This window comes from Polypterus senegalus, chromosome 17 (genome assembly GCF_016835505.1).
Source record: "Polypterus senegalus isolate Bchr_013 chromosome 17, ASM1683550v1, whole genome shotgun sequence".
NCBI classification, from domain to species: Eukaryota; Metazoa; Chordata; class Cladistia; order Polypteriformes; family Polypteridae; genus Polypterus; species Polypterus senegalus.
Window position 1 is genome coordinate 49,677,902 of NC_053170.1, and position 20,414 is coordinate 49,698,315.

The window sequence follows — 20,414 nt, forward strand, 5'->3', positions numbered from 1 at the left end:
TGTGTTTTTTTATTTCCATTTTCCATACCGTTCAATCTTTTACACATTTTTTTAAATGGATAAATTTGCCATTTTCTCCCATCAGTCCACACCCAATAGCCCGTAATGGTAAACAGAAAACATGTTTTCAGAAAGGTTTGTAAATTTATTAAAAATTAAAAAACTGAAACCTCTCATTTATGAAAGCATTCAGACCCTTAATTGTACTGTACTTTGTTGTTACAGGTTATTGAGTATAGATGGGCAAAATGGCAAATCTATCCTTTTAAATTAAATATACAACATAAGTAAAAGTGTCTGAATACTTTCTGAATTAATCTGTTGTGGACTGTGCCCGGCAGTTTATCCCGGCCATGTCCCCCAAGCTGCCAGATGGAGCCCTCCCTGCAGTATGGAGGTGCCCCGAAGACCAGCAGGGCCTTATGGACATTGTAGTTTTTATCCTCAGCTCTGCTGGATACCACAGGGGCCACAAGAGGGAGCTGCAGGGAGGATCAAAGACTTCTTTTTGCCCTATACCCCGGAAGTGCTTCCAAGTCACATGAGCGGAAGGGATGATGTACTTCTGGGATGAAGATAAGGACTATTTACCCTGACCCGGAAGGAATAAGGACTTGTTGACTGTTGGGCAGGAACACTTCCAGGTCAGGGAGTATAAAAGGACCATTTGGAACTCCCAGACAATGAGCTGAGCTGGGTGGTGGGAGGGCAACGCATCTGGGAGTGGAGGATTGTGATTATTGTTATTGGATTATTGTGTATTTATGAATAGTGTGGAGTGGAGGGTACTTGGTGCACATTATTATTATAATAAAAAGAATAATTGTGACACTTTGACCAGGTGTTTGGCGTAGAACCTGAGGGTGCAAGGGAGCACTAGCGCCCCCTACTGCGACACTGTCTATGTATCTATGTAGTATTTATCCTTCTTCATTCAGCTGTCTTGGTTCAGTATAGCTTACCTGCTTTCACTATGCCCCACAAAGAGCAGAGCATGGCGGCTTACCTTTAGCCAGCCCCACAAGGGGGTAAGGTAGATCTAGAGACTGAATCGGGTGACTTGATCCATGTGATGAGCCTTTGCAAAAGGGACAAACTCCAAAGTTAGTAAATGCTTTGGGTAACTAATAGTCTCATCATCGCCAGTTATAAAAGGTGTCATCATTGTGCAGTGTCATCCCAGACCATTCCTAGGGGCACTGGCGTCAATGATATCTCAAGCCCTGGCAGATTAGAAACCTCCCTTTAAATATCTAATGAAAACCCACTTTTCTCTTGAAGCAAAGCGGAAATTTTGCTATAGTTTTTTATTCCAGATCTCTTGCTTTGCTTTCAAATTCTTCTATATCTTGCCACCTGCCCTGAGTTAATGGGACAGTGGTAGACAAAGATTGTCTTTTACTCACTTTGGCCTCCTCATTGTTCTTATTTGGTGAAACTTTGGTTTTCTATGTGACAATTCGACAACATGGGTCTCTCAATGAGGAGAAGGGAAGCCCATTTTTGTCAACTGGATAATGGAAGCAGCACTACTGCAGAATTAGGAGACATCTTCAACCTTTAACCCTTCTCGGCACACCAAGCGACACTGGGCTCTTCAACCCTGTACTTGTTGTGGGATTTGGAACTTCTTGGATGCTGGTATTATGACACAGTTCCTTTTCACTTTGGAGTGCTAGTTATTTACCTGCCCCAGGCTTATGTCCAAGTATTTACTTTTCAGACAGGAGATACCAGTAGGGGCAAACTGACATGACACTCAGTGTGATTATAGGAATTATATTCACTTGGTTCCATTCTCAGATGTTTGGGACACCTTCGCTCAGTATTCCACTTACTTTCTCCCCTCTGATCTTGACTGTCTGAGTACCATTTTCATAGATATGAGGTCCAGACCTGGGAAGTTCTTCTATGGTATTGGCTATCAATGTAAGAACCAGCACTACTCGCTTCTCTTCACCTTCTTTCAGGACCTCTTTACACTGAGTTCCTCTATGCTGTACTATACAGATATCACTCATCTGTACAGCTTAATTTATACTTGGCACCTGATCTTGCCCTAGATACCATAACGATTTTTATATTACTTCAATTTGTGCTCTTGTTATTTTCTCAAGACTTCTACCCTGTTAGTGTGTTTGCATTGGTTGCAACAGGTTGCTCAATTCATATACTCCTCCTATAGTTTATGTCAGTTTAGCTTCCATTGGCCTGAGCTGTGGGTGTTTCCATCTACCCTCGACGAGTCAGTCAGCATATGCTTCTTTTGCGCATTCTTAGTCAGAGAATCCAAGGCATGATGGGAATTGAAGTCCAGGTGGTGTTGTATATGATTGTTTAATGATGCTTTTGTCCATTGCTTTATGTTCGGGTGTTGATTGCTATGGTCTGTGTCTTTTGAGAAGTAGGACTGCCAGAGGGAGGGGTGTGGTTTAACGGCACGCTGTATGGTGAGTTGGTTAAACAGGGTTAACAATAAACAACATTTGAAACGTTATTCTGAGTGTGTCATTATTTCAATCTAGAGAACACTGCAATTGGCGAACGAGGATGGCTGAAAATGTTCCGTTTGTTTCACTGCCACCCCCCGAGCCTTTCTTGCCTCAGCCAGGCGAAGCGCCTGTTCCGTGGGACAGATGGAAGTCTTCATTTCAAACGTACCTGCTTGCGGTGGGTTTGGACACAGTTGCTAGTGCAAGAAAAAGAGCTATTCTTCTACATTGCCTCAGCTCAGAAAGGACTCCGCGTCTTCCAGACTCTCGGCGACGCTGACACATACGAAGTTGAGATTGGGCTCCTTGATGGACACTTTACAAAAAAGCAGAGCGTCCTTTTGAAATGGCTACAGTTCCGTCAGCGGACACAGCGTGCTGGTGAGTCTATTTCGCAGTACGTGGCTGACTTAAAGGGTTTAGCCGAGTCTTGTAAATTTGACCTTCTTCATGATGAAATGATTAGAGACCAACTGATTGAAAAAACTACTCTTCCTCTGGTGCGTGAGAGGCTTCTTTTGGAGGATGATGACTTGACACTCAGTAAAGTGTTCACTATTGCGTGCCAAATAGAATCAGCTTCTCAATGTGCTCATAAAATAAGTGAAATACAGATGCCTTCTGCAAATCCCTTAACTGCTGTTCAGACAGTGACTGAGCCACAGGGCTCGAAGTGTAACTGTGCATCTGACTGTCAGTCATAGGCATCAGTACAGCAGATGAGACCTCATACAGCTCAGACTCGCAGGCGCTGTGGAAATTGTGGTTCTACGAGACACGTTTCTCGTACCATGGATTGCTCTGCATGAGGACAAATATGTAGGCAGTGTCGAAAACCCAATCATTTTGCAAAATGGTGTAGGTCAGCACCAGACCTTGGAAATAGTAACTGTACACAGCAAAAACAACGCTCAGCTGAGTCTTCCCCTGCAGTTATTCACACAGTCTGTTCCTCTCTACCCGGGTTTCGTTCCTGTGCCGTGTACCTGGATGATGTTTGCATTTCTCTTCTGCTAGACACAGGAGCTAAAGTGTTAGTTCTAAACATGGCCACCTATACAACATTCTTATCGCACTTACCACTTCAGCCACCTAACCTTTCCCTCTACGGATATGGCAGTTCCAGAATTGATGTGATTGGTATTGTGCGCTGCACTGTAACGTAAGGCAAAAACACTGTGTCTGATTTTCCTTTCCATATCACAAGACAAGGTAGCAATATTTTGGGCCTGGACTTGTTCACCAGTCTAGGGTTCACACTACTGGACAATGATGGGTTAACTATTCTGAATGTGACATCACTGTGGCATCAGAAATGGCCTACCCTGTTCACTGGCTTAGGACATCTTAACACATTTACGCACAAGCCCCTGCTTAATACAAGTGTCTCTCCTGTTATTCAACCACTGCGGCGTGTGCCCCTAGCCCTGTGGGATGCTATCACAACAGAACTACAACATCTCCTGACAGATGGCATTATAGAGTCAATCCACACCTCCCCCTGGATATTGAATTTGGTTATAGCAAAAAAAAAGTCAGGAAGGCTGTGGTTATGTGTGGATTTAAGGGCAGTAAATCAGGCTATCATCCCTGATCGTTACCCCTTACTCACTTCCATAGCTCAAAGGTTTTTTCAAAGCTCGACCTTCGTCAAGGTTATCTTCAAGTTCCTCTGCACGAGAACAGCAGAGTTTTGACTACATTCACCATCGCTGTTGGAATTTTTCGTTATACCATAAAGCCATTTGGCCTGTGCTCCGCTCCCAGTTGTGTCCAAAAAATAATGTCAAACTATTCTGGCAGGAATTCCGGGGGTGGTTGTTTACTTGGATGACATTGTAGTCCATGGGCCAGATAATGCTGTCCATGATGAACGTCTGCAAGCAACCTTTGCAGCTCTTAGCCACCACAACCTTACCTTAAATGCAGATAAGTGCCTGTTTGCTGCACATGAAGTGGACTTTATTGGGTTCAGCTTGTCAACTCAAGGTTTATCAACCCTTCAGTCGAATGTGGAGGCCATTCAGCCTGTTCAAGCACCTACTTCAGCTTCACAGTTAGCTTAATTTCTGGGGATGACAGGGTACTACATGAGATTCATGACACAATACTCTGCACTCACTACGCCCCTTTGGCAGCTGCTTAAAAAAGAGGCATCCAGGAGTTGGTCGGCGGACTGTGCAGAAGCCATTTGCAAACTTAAAGAGTTGCTTACTACTTCACCAGTCTTGGCACATTATAATGTGGACAGTCTAACTATTGTAACTTGTGATGCATATGTTTCAGCAGTAGGTGCAGTTCTTTCACAGATACAAGATGGAGTGGAGAAGCCTGTGGCTTTTGCTTCCCGTGCATTGAGCCCTGCTGAACATTGGAAGTGCCCCCTAACCTCCAGTCTTACATCCGATTTAAAGATGAGCTTTCATGTTGGAATGAGACTTGTCTAGCTCGTGGACATCGCACAGTTGTGCTCAGCAGCCTCAGAGGTCGAGTCCTGGCCATGGCTCATCAGGGCCACCTCGGAATTGTGAAATTAAAGCAATGCTGCAGGTACCTAGTCTGGTGGCTTGGAATTGACCGTGACTTAGAGGAGATGGTGTGCAACTGTGCACCATGCTTAATAAGTGGTAAGACTGGGCTCCCACCAATGCCTCCTCTCCAACCCTTGGCCCGGCCTGATCAGCCTTGGCAACACATTCAAGTTGATATCTGAGGCGAATTAAAAGGTGTGCCACATCACCAGCGCTTCTTGGCAGACGCATACGACCTTCAGGCAAAGTGGCCAGAGGTCAATCCTATGGGCTCAGTCACAGCAGAGACCATCATCGGTTTCCTGGACACACTGTTTGCTCACTGGGGTTTACCGAAATTCATTACAACGGATAATCATCCACAGTTCACATCTGCTGTGTTCACTGATTTTGTCCAAAACCGGGGTATATGCCATATTAAAACATCCTTTTATCACCCCCAGGCTAATGGAGGGGTTGGACGCTTTAATCAAAGCCTAAAAAATGGCCTCAGGGCTCACCTGTCGCAGGGTTTCTCTTTTAATGAAGCACTGTCACAGACCCTGCTGCATTATAGAGCTGCTCAGCATGTTACGACTGGGGTTTCCCCAGCCAAGCTTATGCTAGGCCGTGGGCTGGAACTACCCTTGCATAGACTTCGTTCCCCTACAATTTTTTCACCCACAAGTCAGCTGAGTCAAACGTGCAAAAACGACAAGCAAAGTCCCAGCAGGATTTCAACAGGAAAAGGAGAATACGGATTCCCAATTTCAAGGTGATGGACTGGGTTAGGGTCTGCCACCCAGGCCGCTCTAGCAAGCTTTACTCCTTCTGGACATCACCCCTTCAGATTAATAAGTGCCAGCCTGGACCTGCAAACTTTCAGTTAGTGGATGGGTCTCGGTGGCACTCCAGCAGGCTGCGCAAGGTGCCAGCCCCTTCAGGATCTGATAGCATCATCAAGGGCAACCCTACCTCAGATGAGACAACTTGGATGTAAAAGCCCACCTCTTCTTCCCCTGAATACGGATCCTCAACCCACTGCTAGCAGTGGAACCCCAATATCTCGAGCAGCAAGACTGCGTTCAAGGCCTGCCCGCTTCCAAGACTTTCTAATCTCATTTCACACCTAATTCATTGGTGGGAGAGGGGGAAAATGTTGTATATGATTGTTTAATGATGCTTTTGTCCATTGCTTTATGTTTAGGTGTTGATTGCTATAGTCTGTGTCTTTTAAGACGTAGGACTCCCGGAGGGAAGGGTGTGGTTTAAAGACACGCTGTATGGTGAGTTGGTTAAACAGGGTTAACAATAAACAACATTTGAAACGTTATTCTGAGTGTGTCACTACTTCAATCTAGAGGACACTACAGGTGGTCAACCCTATGACCAGTCTGTCCTATCTTTAACACTTTCTTGATGGGTTTCAGACATAAAGTAGCTCCCGGAACCTCTTAGTTTTCTTAAAGAAAACAGAAGATTCACTTATGGTAAACTTGTCCTTCTGCAGTTTTCCCATAGTTAGACAGTATTTGTAGAGTTTAAGTCCAGTCAACATCTAGGTTTTCACAGGGATCTTCAGGGTTAAGCATGTGACTCTCATCTGCCTTCCATTGTCATCTTGTCCAGGGTTGTAATGTGGTACTGCACTCAGTCATGCTTCCTCTGCTGACAAGGTAGGAAATGGAGACAAAATTAACACAATCCATGACATGTTTAAATCAGGGTTAGCACATACAGTACCTCTATGTCAGATTGATCATCCTGTACATACTCATCCTGGAAGTCTTGCCTTCCTTTAAGAGAAAGATCTGTAGTGGGCAGACATACAGACCAGACACTTTCTTCTTGGACAGTGAGATGATAGGTTGAAGCACCCTTAGCCTGACCCCTGGCATATCTTTCATTGTTGGCATTACATGGCTATCCATTCCTGTTAAGTTTGTTCCCACTGTGCACATCACTAGGAGAAGAAATATTCAAATCTAATGTATGCACAGATGAGGAGTTTCCAGCTTTGGTTCTCAAAGGACAAAATGACTGTAAAATTTTCTGACAACTCAGTTTGTTAAAAGGAAGCCAAAGAAATCAAAATGAAAAGTTGAATGATTGAGAAGTTACTCATTTTTTTAACAACAAATCCTTTAGAAGATATCCTTAGAAAGGAAACATTTACAATATAAGAAATAACCTAACATAGGAGAAAGGAAATACAAGATTTAAAATCATATAACAAATTTTCAGCAAGGAATGACTTGTAATTAGGTAATTGAGCTGGAACAAAAACCTGCCCCACTGTGGATCTTCTAGATTTCAACTTGTGAATTTCTTGTATACAGGAAGAACTCAAGCAAAATGATACCTTTTATTGGCTAACTAAAAAGATTACAATATGCAAGCTTTTGAGGCAACTCAGGCCCCTTCATAATGGCTAACACGGTACAACACCCTAGTACTACTTGTATACAGGAATAAAGAGATGGACAATATGAGATTGTAACAGTTACAAATGCCTATGTCTTTTCATCCATCCATCTTCCAACCTGCTGAATCCAAACACAGGGTCACGGGGGTCTGCTGGAACCAATCCCAGGGCACAAGGCAGGAACCAATCCCAGGCAGGGTGCCAACCCACCACAGGGAACACACAAACACACCAGGGCCAATTTAGAATCACCAATCCACCTAACCTGCATGTCTTTGGACTGTGGGAGGAAACCAGAGCAAACCCACACAGACACGGGGAGAACATGCAAACTCCACGCAGGGAGGAACCAGGAAGCGAACCTGGGTCTCCTAACTGCGAGGCAGCAGCGCTACCACTGCCCCACCATGCCACCCTTATTGCGTTTCACTTTTCTGTAATTTTAAATTTGTCTTAATTTATTCTTATGTAAGTCACTTAATTATACCTACTGGGAATTCAAAGGCTTTGTTAAAGGAAGTGTAGGGCAGGAAAAGGCCACTTCAGATCAGTGTGGGTTCTCATTAGGAAGTCACCTTTTCAATGGAGAACAAATAAGGATGGAAAGCCAGCAATAAAATCAGCGGGAAGGTCAAGCAGGCAGCGTATAACATGCAAGTTACTTGTGCGAGAGCCCACAAAGTGAACGTAAGGCTGATGCTGTTTATTCAGAATCAAAGATGAGGGCCTAATTAGGAAAAACATTATATTCTGCAATTTGATTGAGAAGAGCTCTCTCATCCACCTCATTCACCCATTAACTACACCTTGAAGAGTTTATTATTCCTGCCTCAAAAGTTTTAAGGACTAATCCAATTCAGACTGGTTCATTGTTGTGGCTCTGATGTGCATGAATTGTTAGTTTTGTGTCATGTTTAATTTATTGTAAATAACGGAAACATGGTGTAGTAAAGGGCAGGTACACTTTGTGGACAGACTATTGTTTTAACATTGTTTATTATTTTTAATATATTTCTATTTTAAGTTACTACTGCTGCTTCACAGATTCAATGTCCTGAGCTCACCATTCTCACTGTCTGTATGCTTTCTTTTCCAATGGTCCTCCCACATCCCATGCAATTTTTCATTTTTCCTATGTGAATGAATGACAAGGAACTGCAACAGACCCCTTCTAAGTGCGGTTCCTGCCTTGTGCCCCAAGATGTGAGAACAGGCTCCAGTCTCCTTGGATTTAAGCAGGCTTGAGAATTTTAAGTTATGCTATTCTGACATTAGAATACGATCCCAAGATTTGTATGAGCCCCTTCTGTGAATAAAAATGCATTAGTAACAGTAACAGCAGTGTATATTAGGAGTCTAATCAACCCATCTCTTCTTTTCTGTAAGATAAATCTCGACTCCTGCTCTATCCATCTTAATTTATGATGATAATGTAGAGGAGGATTCCTCTCTAAGGCACTCTGCGCGCGTCTATTCTATTCTCAAATAACTTCAGTAAATCGACTGTTGAATTTGTAAGTGCCTGAAGATAGTTGGCTCATACTTCTTATTTTACTTTACAAAACAAATCCTAAAGTATTGAAAGTTGGTATATTTTGTATAAATATTAGGCATATCCTATTACAGCACACTTAATATTTTGAAAAAAATGCAACAACCTCATGGAAAAAGAGCAGCATCAAACTCAATAGCTGTTTTAAATTTTTCAATAATACGTTGTCAGAGTGAATTATTCTATGCCTTTTTTAAACATGGTGAAAGTCTGCAACAACCATGGGGATTTTTTGTCATTTTTCTTATAATAGGCAACGATTTTAAGACAGTATCAAAGCATTTTTACCACCTACTCAATTTATATGCCTTCAGCAAAAAAAAAAAAAGAGAAATACATTCTGTGCCAACCCATTCACCTTGAACTCGTATGCTGAATCTGTTCCATATTAAGGATGATGTGAAAATCTGATTTGGGTCGCTGTTATTAAGTGCAGGCTCTGCACCCTGACAAAGAGAGCAGTGTCTCTTTAAATAAATCCCAGGCTCATGCAATATATCAACTACACATCCTTACCAGAACCACGTGATGCAAGGTCTCAGCTAACATGGTGAAGCTCAGTTGGGAATTCAACAAGCTGATTTCTGTCTCCAGAAGTTGAAGCAAGGGAACACCCCAAAAGGGCTGTATTTATTACAGGATGTTGACAAAGAATAATGGGGCTTCAATACTGAAAAAAATGTAAAACTTTTAGAGAAACGTAGACGCTTTAAGAAGTACACTACTTACATTGAGGATACTTTATCCTTATTGTCCGCTCACAGAAAAGGGCAAAAAATGTGTTTGACCCTGTCAGATCTGTAAGGAGCTCACATTGCTGTCACTTCATAACTTACAATAATGGTTGCCACTATAAGAAATATTATTTAGAATTAGCTCAGAGAAATACATTCAATGACATCTTTTATAGCTACAGATCATTGAAAAAGTGTGGAGAAGGCTTAAAACTAATTTTTTGCTAAAATAAATGAAAAACAGAGTAATCTTTAAGCCTCATGGATCATGTTTTAACAGAGTAGACAACATCTTTATTTACTTTATGACATTTCCCTTGGTTAGATTTCTTGGGCTCTGATATGTTTTACTAATATTCCATGCTGAGATTCAACTTTGTATTGTCTGATACGCTTAGAAATAGAACTAATATTGTGCTGCAACATAGCGACGTCTGGACTTCAGCGTGATGAAAAGAGCCCAGTGAGCCCTATCTTGAACTCTGATATTTCAAATAATGAAAAGGCAATGAAATTTTGCTTGAAGCCTATTTCAGTCTCAGGACGCACCATGAAGGATAGTTAAAACTAATCTGCTCTGTGTCTGACTTTAAATCATTGTGAGACAGGTTGTCTTCATAAAGCTTCGCCTAGCCATGATGATGCAAGTGACCATTAAAATGCACATTTTAACACATAAGCAAAGATTCACAGCATGCAAATCATAAGGCATGAATCAATTTACTTGAATACCTATACCAGCAGCACCACATGCAAAAAGGAGAGTATAAGACTAAGACTTAATAATACAGAAAGAAAGAAATTAGACTCAAGTATAACCTCATTTATTTGGAATTTAAAACATCCACATGTCAAGGGTGACTCTACAAAGACCAAAAGCAGAAGGTGGAATGGAACTACCAAACTTTCAATTTTATTACTGGGTGGTCAATATACAAGCTATAAAGATCTGGGGCCTCATGTATAAATGGTGCATACACACAGAAATGTTGCGTACAAACGTTTCCACATTCAAATTGCAATGTTTAAAACCTAAACTTGGCGTAAAGCCACGCACATTTTCACGGTAGCTCATACCCTGTCGTACGCAAGTTCTCCGCTCGGCTTTGCAGACTGGCGGCACCCAGCGTCAAAGCAATGCTACTGTTCCTGTGTGGTTTATCTTTCTTTTTCAGATCCACATCCCTGACGTGGCTTTATAAATACACTGAAATTAACCGCATATTGTTTATTAGTTTAATGCATCTGATTGTAATTAAACTGTAACAATATAATGGTCCATAAAATAGTCAAACTATTCCAAATACTATAGCTGGTTTAGTGTTGCTACTCTCACTGCACCTTCTTCTTCTTCTTTCAGCTGTTCCCGTTAGGGGTTGCCACAGCAGATCATCTTTTTCCATATTACTCTCACTGCACAACTCGGAGCAGCTGATCGGAAAGAGAATTATCGGTATACAGCATCAAGCACACGCTGCCGCAGCCATGCTTCCTATTTGAACTCTGCTCACACGGCAAACGCTTCAAAACCTTTCCTGTACGGACCTCGTGGTTCAGAAATAGTTTCATCCCAAGAGCTCTAAGCGCACTCAATCCTTCCATCAACTGCTCCTTGTAGAACTGTTTGTACTTATAAGTACAATTACCTCACTGTAAACTTGCACTACAGTTATAATATTGCACAACCTGAGCCACTTTATAAAGCGTGTATTAACATATGATGACGATATCATTTTTAAGATGAAATTCAGCAAAATATGTTTATTATATTATACAGATAAAACTTTAACTTTATTTAAATAATCTATATTGTTAAAAATTAAAAGACACGGTGTCACTACGCTAGCAAGGATATGGCACTCCGTTCACGGATTGTTCCTGCCTCGCACTTAATGCTTCACTGGGACTGGCGTGAAGGATAGAATAATTAAACATGTACTACGAAGATATTTCAATGTTCCTTAAAAATTTTGAGGAATCTGCGTTATAAGCTTACAGATGGCGTACAGAGCTGATTGTGTGGCGATTGGGCATTTGGAGAAAGAAAAGGAAGGACAGGAATTGGGGGTTAGTTCATTTGAAAGAGACAGTACTGCTGCAATAAATTATTTCATCAAAGGTCGCGCATAGTCACTGCGCCACCGTGTTCCTATGTTTAATAGCGTGCTTTAACCCCTATCATCATGAAAATTATATCACGTATACATCTCAGTATTTTAGTTATTCAGAGAGCTGTAATATCACGAACGTAATGGATTCTGTGTCCTGTCGAGGAAGAGAAGGCCGGTTTAAGAAACACGTAGTGATTCACACACATAGAGCACATAGAAAATCAAATACAATATAAAGCATTTAACGTGCTACTTTAGTTACGATGGGATTTGAGAAACTAGTAAATTAAAGGATTTTAAGATTAAGTTTATGAAGTTCTACTTTAATGACAAAATAAACTATGTGATTAAAGTGGAAATTTCGAGATTAAAGTTGACATTTCGTGCTTTTTCCCCACTGTGTGCCTTTTTTTCTCTGTAACCTAATAAGCTTTCATATGACACTCAGACGGTGGGCTACGGCTCGCCTTTTCATGGCGACTTTGATATGTGACTTCTTTTTTATTTCGGGCACTGTGCAACTTTGTTAACTTGAGTTTTCGAGTTTCTCCGACATACTATGTCACTCAATCAGCTTCCTTTTCTTGTTTATACCACTGTTTAAACGAACAAATAGTTCATTTTTCCTTGCCTCCACTTTGTATTCGCTGAAATTGTTCGAATTTTCCTCATGGTTTTGCCATTGTCTTTTCACAGAACGCTGAGCTTAAGGGCTATTTATATCGATTTACATATTCAAAGAGGCGTAATTCTGGGAGGAGACGGTGCGGGAGAGCAGGTGCGTGCACGTGCGTTACTTTTCATGCTGACCAGGATTTATGTAGCGGAAGAACGTGGAACGCTTTTGTGCTTACGCCATGTTATAGTGTGAGTTCTACGCAGGACGTTATACATGAGGCCCCTGGACATCAAGACAAATCAATATATACACAATATACACAAGCCCGGTCTGCAATACAAATAAAATCTTACAGTACTTCTTTATATTCCCTGCTCTCTGCCTCAGAATGATTATCAATACACTAATAATCCAATTGCTCTTCATTCTCTCAGAATATGGAACCAATATATGAAACATTTTAAGAGAGAGAAGCTTTTATCTGTTGCAACTCTACATGACAACCACCTTTTTACACAGTCTCACACAAATACACTATTTAATGTTTGGAAAATGTCCAGGATTAGAACACTTAGAAACTTGTACACAGATAATGTCTTTGCATCCTACCAACAATTACTCTTCAAATGTAACTTCTCATCAGAACAATTCTTCCACTGCTTTCAGGCTAAAAACTTTGCTAAACAGAACCTGCTCAATTTTCCTTACCTCCCACCTTGTTCTATTCCAGAAGAAATATTGATAAGTCTTTTTAATACAATTTATAAAAATATTTGAAAGTCTCCTCCTTTCAAAGACCCCAGAGTACCTTAGAGAAAGGATTGGACACTTAATATTTCAGAAAAGGAGTGGAAGGCAGCTATAAACCGAATACACACCAGCTCCATATTAGCAAAGCATTCACTCTCTCAACTTAAAATCTTTTATCGAGCGCATCTCTCTCATTTAAAATTGTCCAAAATGTTTCCAGGGCAAGATCCAACCAGTGAACATTGCAATCGAGCTCCATCTTCAGTGGACCATATGTCCTGGGCATGTACCAAATTAACAACATTTGGACAAAACTCTGTGTACCTATCAGACAGCCTTGGTATCACAACCCCTCCTAACCCACTAACAGCTGTGTTTGGTGGACTCCCAGAAGGGCTCAAAGTGGAGAAGGACAAACAAACTGTAATTGCCTTTACAGGACTACTAGCACATGGACTTACCTTATTCAACTGGAAGAATCCCACCCCACTACTTTTAAGAAAGTGGGTAACTAAAATTCTATACTATTTGAAATGGTAAAAAAATCAAATTCTCACTAAGAGGATCTGTTCAAAACTTAAACCGGGCAGGATTTAATCAATTACATTTTAGAATAAGCTTCCATTTCAGGGAAAAGGATACTCTTCCTTTCTTTTTGCTTTAATAAAGTAGCTTTGGTTGTTGGCTCTCCTCTGTTTCTCTTGGGGGTGGTGGGGTTGAATTTTTCTTTGCTTTGTTATGTTTGACTTGATTGTAGGGGATGTTATCTGCTTCTAATTAAAATCAATAAAAAGTTTTTTATTTAAAAAAATGCAGAAAGATTTCAATAAACAGTTTGAATATCTTCACTCACTCCTTCAGTTTTCAACACACTTATTCCAATGCATGAGTGAAATATGTAAAATGTGACCTTTGATAGCCTTAATGTGGTTATTTACAGTGATATATAACACCGTTTAACTCAAGTACCATACAGATGCCCCTCAGTTTCAAATGAATAACTAAATGTTGCCAACAAATGTAATCACCGCTTTTATACACAAATGCAAGAATGAGAGGGCCTGTTCTCCACTCTTTCAACTGTTACTTGTTTTGCCTCCTTCAGTATCTTTCTTTGGCTTCCTTACTACTCTATTTTATATTTCTTGGGCTCATGTAATACAAAATTTTCATGTCTGTTTAATTGTTCAAAATCCATTTATTGGTTGCATTTTAGTTTGAACTATTTGAGTTCCAAAGGAGCACACTGACATTTAATTTGTCCTGGTCTAGAATAATCTAAGCTCATTTTTGCTAATTACAGCCACTGTATGTTAACTGACTTCAGATTAATCTCCTTTTTAGTCATTTCCATTTATTTTGAAGTATTATTTTTCATTTTTTTGCAATTGTTTAATTTTTGTTAATATTGCCTAGTTATTTATTACTCAGAATAGAACATTGTCTGTGCTCTTCTTGTCTTCTGGATATGGGACCAACATCACGTCCCTGCTGAGGGTCTGCCAGTATCCTAAATATTTCAGGCTGGGTGTAGATCCCTCAGTGGTTCATTAACTGTTGAAAAGTGCTGTATTATCTCAGCAGGATAGGAAGGGGTCTTATGAAAAGGAGTGGGAGATTAATACATAGTCAAAATAACAAGTCGGGTTCAAAATACCAAAAAGTCTTGCCGATCTTCTGTCATTCCTAATCACTAACCAAAGTTCTAAAACAGAAAGTAGAGGATCAGAAATCCAGTAAATACAGAAACAAAAGTAATAGCATAGAAAAGACCATCATTGCCAATTGAAATATCTGTTTTTAATAAAAACCTTTAGTCATACATGTGTTTGTTGCGATAGTTAATTTTTACTTCCAATTTGACTGAATTTGTATGCTAGTGATGAAGTCTTGTCTATAGCTAGCAGGTCATTACAAATCATCCCACACTTGTTTAAGGCTAGTATGGTGACACACTGGTAAGCAACAACAGCTCCAGGTTTATAACCGAGCAGGTCTCTGTTCTTGTGGAGTTCACATGTTCTCTTTGGGTATGTGTGGTTTTTCTCAGGAAACTCCAAAGATGTGAAGGTCAGGCTAAAGGATGGCATTACGTTACCAAATTAGGTTGTTTGTGTGTGAGAATGTGTGAACATCTGGGACTGGTTAGTGCTTTGTACTTGATGAAATTTCTGGGTTATGCTAACTTGCAATGGAAAAAGAAGGCTATTAAAATATGAATATGGACAAATTGTTATGTTTCAGCCAGGACTCCCCCACTGGCTGGGTTACAAATGTTGTTTTTAGGTTTATTTTGTCCATAGTCTTTGTTACCAGTGGTGGTTATTTAATGTCTTTATGTCAGTGTGTATTGTGTTGTATTCTTGTGTTTTCCAGCCCATCACCATAAAGTACTGCCCTCATTCCTATAAAGGTGGAGGGTATCCCACAGTACCTTACAGTTCAATCGAAAGTTCTTGGGATTTTGGTGTTTCTTTACAATTTTTCTTTTGGTTTTACTGTATAATTTAATTTATTATGTGTTCTGATCATTTTGCTCTATTCTTGACCACACTATGGGTTTTGATTTGGGACTTGATTCGCCTTGGATTGCCTTTGCCTGTATTCCTTTTCGCCTTTTCTGCTCCACTGAGCTTCTTGATAGTACGGATTTTTTTTTGTAAAGAATAAATCTTTATTTATAATGACACCTTGTTAGCCCTTGCTACTAAATGGTTTCCCCCTCTAATGGGCCTTTTAGGAGGTATTTCAGGACTTTGTGTGCCTTCCTTCAAGGCCTACACCATTTTGGTAATTTTGAAGCATAACAAATATCCTTATTATAAACCATTAATTGAATAAGTTCCAAGATAATTTTAAGTTCATTGTCTTACAGCATATATAAACCTCTCTGAAAAAAACGTTAGTGCTAACAACTTATATGTAATGATTGTAAATCAGTAAGTTAATTACTAAGGAGTGGTTCAAAGTTCTCAATCTAGTGCATAAAAATGGAGCCAGTGAATTTAGAAAACAGACACCAAAATGAACTTCATTTTATTATTGGCAGCAGGAAAACGGAACAGAAATGCTTTCAATTCTCTTTAGCTAACTTTAATAGCTAGCTTTAAATTGCACTGTCTCAAGCCATACATTCAATTAACCCAGTAATTAACTATATTACTTGATGGTTTTCTGTTTTTATTGTTTATGTTTTCCCTCTTTTATCACAAACCCACAAAGTTAATTTATTTTCCAAAAAAATAAAACAGAGGGAGACAAGGAGTTTAATTTTAAGGACTGGAGAAAACTTAAACTGGATTGTTTTCAAACTGCTAACATAAATAATTTCAACACTTTATAGTATGCCTTTTGTCTTGGGGACAATTTACACATTTAAAAAGCCAGCTGCCATGTTCTTCATTTTTTTTAATTATGTGTTTTGATAGATTATTACTATTCCTTACAAATTTTTTTTAATGTTATTATGCTGACAGTTTGTTTCTTAATTTTCTTATGGATAACACCATCTTCTGATGTTCTGACATGGTTTGATCCATATTGTTCCTAGCTAAGAATGTGTTTCTGGTCACATGGTGTGTAATGTCTTGTGGGTGTGGCTTATGATGTCACTGTATAGCGGTGCACAGTAGTCATTATCCTAGCGTTGGGATAAACTCAGGTAAAACATTTTGCAGGTCAGTTTTTTTTACATTTTTCACACTAGAACCTTTTATTTACTTTTTTCTTCTTGCGTTGAAGTTTAACATGTGCTATTCTTGAATTTTTTTTCATGCTTTAGATCTATCTAAACTCAATTTTTTCTTCTGAAACCTTTCAATTTTTATTATTGAAGCCCTTTGTTAATTTGTTAATTTCTTAGTACATGTCCGAGTGGAAGCAGCAGACTGTTATTGTGTATGCTGGCAATTTGTATTTCTCATTATGTTTTTTGAGGCACTGATTTAGATTTTTGAATTTTTTTTCATTATAGCAATTGTTTTAGTAATAAAAAAAATATCTGATGTTTTTGGTTTTTTCCAAGTTACTGACTTTTTGTGTTGTGCATTTCATGCCATAATAATGTTTTTTCTTTGGAACTCATTCCTGGAAGTTATGGGTCATCAGCCCTATTAGGATGTCATCAGCACTATAAAAACTGGTGTGTCGAGTTTGCAGATACTCTAAGAAAATAAACTTTGTGCGTATGTGTGTTAGTTATTGCTCTTTAGATTTCTCAGTCCTCACCTTTTGCTTTCAGATTTCTTACTGTGATTCTTGGGTGTTGAAAGTGAACAGGAGAACAATTGGTGTATAACATTTGGTTTTGACTCTCTGCTCATCTTATGTTTCCTCTTTTGGTAAACACCTTTTTTAAATTTGGTAGTTTGTTCTGGTGGAAGTTTTAGGCTGGACAATAATGGTTAAGCACACTTTGTGGCAAGTCAAAGGATGCAAAAGGATGGACTCATAAAAAACAAATACAAATGACGATGGTAATCATGATGTCACTGCAATAATGGAAAAAAATATAAATGAAAGCAACTAAAACAAGACACAATCAGAGCAATTCTGACTCTTGGACTCAAACTTTCCCCTTTTCTCTCTTCTTACTCTAATTATCCATTATAATGACACAAAATAAACAAGATAATGGGTTGGGGGCCTCCATGGCACTCCATTTAACGTGCAAAAGAAAAATAAAGTGTTTTAGAATAACAGATTATTCAGGGTCAGGTCAATCTGGTCGATGATAAAATAAACAAAGAAAGTATCTCTCCTAAAATTGGAGAAGTGTCTTCTTCAGGTGTGAGTTCAAGAGTGAATGCCAACTCTCTTTGATTCTTGGAAATGGGGCTTTTGGGATTGGAACAGAAATGGTGTCATTGTTCTTTTTAAAAAAGGAAGATGGACTCAGTAACTATTCTACTCTGTTTACCATTCTGTTTAGTTTGATGTTATTAGAGCACTGAAGATGCTCCCCAGATGTGTGTATCTGACACCATCATGGCATTTAGTCTGTATTTTAAATTTCTATTGTTTTGTTTTTCTGTATTTTCCTTTTCTAATAACTATTTCTACTTTGTTTTTTCTTGTTTGCAACTGTACATCTTTTAAAAACTCATTTTCCTGTTTCTTTTTTCTACATATATTTGTATTTCTATCTTTTCTTTTTCCATTTTCATATTTCTATTATATGTCAATTTTTTGGTGTTTTATAACTATCAATCATTGAGATGTCTTGTGTTTTATTAATGTTGTAACTGCTTCTCTTTTATATCTTCCCTGTCCTACACATATTTTTTAATCTCTTTTTTCTTAACTATTATTTCATCTTTTGTATGACTTTTCATATTTATAACTTTTATCAGTTTTCTTTTCATTTCATAAAACTTTCCTTTTGTAAAGTTTTATTTTTCTCTACATATATTTCCTTTTTTTCCTCTGTCCATGTGAACTGCTTCTGTTTCTTTGTAAGCCTTTCCCCTTTAATTTGCGTGTGCTGCTGTGCCCTTTTAATGGAGTTTGGCACAGAAATGTACTGTTAATTAACAAGAAGCACTCAACAATCAGAAACTGAATTGAAGTTTAAGTAAAGTGTGGCAGCAATGCAATTTTTCTTGAATGATATATTCATCTTTCAATGGCATTTTCATTGTTATTTTTAATTTAAGAACTTCATCATTGAGCCAAGTTACAGTATCAGTGTGACAAAACTCTGGTTTTACTCTGTAGGAGCATATTACTCGCATACCTGAATGTTCATGAAATAGTTTTAGGATGTTTATTTATTTATTTATTTGCTGTAGTGAAACAGGACAAACCTTAATAATCAACAAACTAACAGGTATCACTAGCTAAGCAGAGGCAAAAGTCCATTCCAAAATGTGGCCAGAGGTAGAGAGATTTGAACAGAGGATGGCCTTGCCCGGCTCCCTACTCTTGATGTCACGCTTCCCCCTCCGTTAAGTAGTTCTCTTGTGAAAAGTGGACAGAAATACAGACAGTTTGATTATAATTATATATATATATATATATATATATATATATATATATATATATATATATATATATATATATATATATATATATATACTGCTCACAAAAATTAAAGGAACACTTTAAAGAAACACATTAGATACATCAGGTCTCAATATGAAGTTGGATATCTATACAAATAACAACAGGGCAATGTCTTAGGAAGAAAAGGATGCCAAGTCTTTTAATGGAAATAAAAGTTTTCTGCCTACAGAGGGCTCAATTGTGTAGACACCCTAAAATCAGAGTGAAATGAAGATGTGGCAGGCTAGTCCATTTTTCAAAAACTTAATTTCTGCTACTCAAAATGCTTTTCAGTATCTTGTGTGGCCCCACGAGCTTGTATGCATGCTTGACAACGTCGGGCATGCTCCTAATGAGACGACGGATGGTGTCTTGTGGCATTTCCTCCCAGATCTGTATGAGGGCATCCCTGAGCTGTTGTACAGTCTGAGGAGCAACCTGGGCGCCTAATGGACCGAAACATAATGTCCCACAGATGTTCTATTGGGTTTAAGTCAGGGGATCGTGAAGGCCATTCAATTGTTTCAATTCCTTCATCCTCCAGGTACTGCCTGCATACTCTTGCCACATGAGGCCGGGCATTGTCGTGCATTAGGAGGAAACCAGGACCTACTGCACCAGCGTAGGGTCTGACAATGGGTTCAAGGATTTCATCTCGATACCTTATGGCAGTCAGAGCACCATTTCCTACGCAGTAGATGTCTGTGCGTCCCTCCATGGATATGCCTCCCCAGACCATCACTGACCCACCACCAAACCTGTCATGTTGAACGACGTTGCAGGCAGCATATCATTCTCCTTGTCTTCTCCAGACTCTTTCACGTCTATCACAGCTGCTCAGGGTGAACCTGCTCTCGTCTGTAAAAAGTACAGGGCGCCAGTGGCGGACTTGCCAATTCTGGTGTTCTTGAGCAAATGCCAGTCGAGCTCCACGGTGCTGGGCAGTGAGCACAGGGCCCACTACAGGACGTCGGGCCCTCAGGCCATCTTCATGAAGTCTGTTCCTGATTGTTTGGGTAGAGACATTCACACCAGTGGCCCTCTGGAGGTCATTCTGTAGGGCACGAGCAGTGCTCAGCCTGTTCCGCCTTGCACAAAGGAGCAGGTATCGGTCCTGCTGATGGGTTGAGGACCTTCTACGGCCTTGTCCAGCTCTCCGAGAATAACAGCCAGTCTCCT